The sequence below is a fragment of the Gekko japonicus genome, unplaced genomic scaffold (assembly GCF_001447785.1).
Source record: "Gekko japonicus isolate JY-2015 unplaced genomic scaffold, Gekko_japonicus_V1.1 scaffold676, whole genome shotgun sequence".
Taxonomy (NCBI): Eukaryota; Metazoa; Chordata; class Lepidosauria; order Squamata; family Gekkonidae; genus Gekko; species Gekko japonicus.
In genome coordinates this window covers 247,183-250,315 of record NW_015166442.1, presented here as the reverse complement: position 1 = coordinate 250,315, position 3,133 = coordinate 247,183, and the positions used below count along the sequence as shown (strand labels likewise).

The 3,133-nt window shown below is 44.0% G+C and overlaps 1 pseudogene; it reads right to left on the bottom strand.

Annotated features, from left to right (window-relative positions):
* Positions 1 to 3,133, bottom strand: part of LOC107111070 — a 13,267-nt pseudogene that overhangs the window by 315 nt on the left and 9,819 nt on the right.

The following is a 3,133-nucleotide window of genomic DNA, read 5'->3' as shown; positions in this document are numbered from 1 at the left end:
CTTTTCTAGACATACCGTAACTGATGTTAAAAATACGGCAGGCATTGATGATCTTTAAAAGATACAAGGTTCCTATCTACATCCCAATGCCTTGGAGACTGCATGGTCAGCAAAAGACAGCCACCATGACTGACCATTGCTCAGAAGTCTGTTCCCTTCAAAGAATCAGCACCAAGAGACCCTTCTTCCTTGGAGCAAGGGCTTTTATCAGCCCTGTGCCTCCACCCCCTTTATATCACTCCACTCTCTTGACCCAGTCCACCCAGGTCGCAGGTGCATCCTGGGAGCCAGGGATTTTTTTGTAGAAAAAGCCCAGCAGGAACTCATTAGCATAACAGGCCACACCCAACAGCAGAAACGTATTAGCATAGTAGGCCACACCCTGACAGCACAGCACATTAGCATATTAGGCCACCCCCTCGTGTCACCAGAAGTGTGGTCATCCAGCCACACCCACCTTTTGCTTCTTATTCTGTTTACCTTGTTTGTTGTCAAAACCCAGGGCTTTTTTTGTAGGAGGAACCCTTTGCATGTTAGACCACACACCCCGAATGTAGCCAGTCCTAATGAGTTTCTGCTGTTGGGTGTGCCCTATTATGCTAATGAGTTCCTGCTGGGCGTGGCCAACTCAGGAGCTAGCTGGAACTCCGTTCCTGTGCGTTCCTGCCCAAAAATAGCCCTGCTGGGAGCCCTCCTGGAAGGCATTCTGGAAAATCTCCAGGAATCCCTTGGAAACTTCTTAGCACCAAATTCTTTGGTTGGTTTTCCTACCAGCGTCATTAGCATATGTACAGATGTAATCTAGCAGGCAATTGAACTAGCTCCCTGCCATTCCAGGAGAATGAAACATTATGTATTATCAACTTTAATGCCTGTGCTGCACTGGATTTCATATACCCTTCTTCCTGGGCCTGCTGTAACAAGAATTTTTCCAGTTTTGCCACACAGTAGGTAAAGACATACACAAGCACACAAGGACCATTCATACTGACTCTTCCCCCACCTCTGAGCTGTTAAAGAAACAGCTTTGATCTTTAAGTGCTCATTTTGCACTGTATTAGGAAACAGTTGTGTTGAATAAACTGGAATTTTGTTTCAAAACTTTTTATTTTTCAGTTCTAACATGAAGACATTTTCACTGAACATCTTAGCAGCAGAGGCAAATAATTCTGCTAACACTGTTTAGTTGATTCAGAACAAGCTTGGGGGGGGGGTCTTGTTCTCTTTGTGGACCATACACTGTGTTGAATCCAGCCAAATTTTTATCTGAGCCTTGCCCAATTCCCCTCCTTACTACCATCCCTCTCCCACGTGGAATTTGTTAATGCGGGTCCCATGACCCCCAGAACAGCCCTTTTCTGGTGGCCAGACAGGATGCCTCCTGCTTTTTTCCCCCCCCCCCCCCCAGAAAAACCTGCTGAATCCAAACAGTGGTATTTTTCCTCTTCACATTTCAAACTGTTTGGCATGAAACTGATCAGTCAGTTACATTACAAAATTATAAAGAGCTTTTTCATCTTAAATGTGGAAATGAACAGGACTAACTTCCATATATCACATTCAAGACTGGTGTATGAAGATGAGGTTTCCTGTCCAGCTCCTGCTGATATAAGACTGAAGTTCACTCGAAGTACAAGACTAGGCAGAAGGTGGTAAGGAACAACATGTTAAATTGTAATCCATAAGGAAGGACTGAACAAAGTCATCTAAAGCCTCTGCAGTCGATACAATACATTTTCATCAGTATGTAACCATTCTGGAAGGAAAGGTTTTGGCTTCACAGTATTTATGGAAATGCCATAAATATTTCCTTTAACCAAAGGATCAATAAAAGGGGGGGATTATGAACAAATAATTCAAACTTGTGTGTCCTGATATTCAAAGGCAATTTCACTCTGCTTAGCCACCCCAATTTGTCTTCTGGTGCATTATTGTCAACATTTCTTGTTTATGAAGCTCCCAGATGGCTGGCTGGTTACTACTGAAGGCAAAGTGCTGGATTAAATACATCTTTGGTCTGGTCCAGCAAAGCAGTTCTTTCATTCACACTTCAAAGGGAAGCAATCGACAGGAGAAAGGTTTTCAGCTCACATTTCTGGCCTTGGTCTGCTTCTCATGAAAAAATACTGAAAATCAAGCATTCATGCATGGGTCAAAGTAACTCTTTTTAGCACAATGTAGCATAAAAAACTTAGTATGTATTAATTTCACTTTCAGTGGTCAAAGGACTTCATAAATGTTCTGAAGTGGGCCACAGCTCAGAGGTGAAGCATCTGCTTGTCATGCAGAAGATCCCATATTCAAACCCCTCCAATTAAAAAGATCAGGTAGCAGACTATGTGAAAGACCTCCACCTGTGATCCTAGAGCGCCACTGCCAGCTGGAGTTAACAATACTGACCTTGATAGGCTAATGGTCTGACTCACTAGAAAGCAGCTTCAAGCACTGTGGCAAAACTAAAGCAGAGAGCAGTATTATGTTCCTGTGGTCCTGATGGGTATGAGAGGGTCCACTAGGGGAGTTTGGGGCAGAGGCAACATTTGAACTGGGGACCTCCTTAATCTTTGCAACTATGCTTCATCAGCCCCCCCAAAAAAGAGAAGATAAGAAATTATCTGGAAAACAACAATAACTTTTGTTATCTCCAATACTGTAGAAGAGCTCCACTCATGAATTTCTGAAGGCAGAAAGATTCAGACTCTTGGCTGCTGTTCCCAGACAGGTTCCCAAAACTGGGAGATCACTGCTCTTGACGGATGCAGGCAGTATAAAGAATTATAAATTGCTCAGGGACCAGATGGTCCTTTTTTGACCTGGATGTTAGCTATATAGCCCTCCTCTCTCACACACACTCATTCACTCACACACCAGCTGTCCTTGTTCAGTCAGCTCCAATAACCATTTAACTCCAGGTCTGGGGAAAGGTAATGGGTATTCATTAACAATGCACACTACAAAGGCAGTGGGCTGGGTGAACAGCGCATCCTATTAACCTTGAATGCTGGCTCCTCTAGAGAGTAGGGTTGAAAGCCCGCCTGATGCACACTCTTGTCTAGCCAATCCAGAAACAGTTGAGCTCATCACCTTCATACTTGGCTCTCTGCCCGTGTCAATGCTGCCTGAAGTTCAGCAG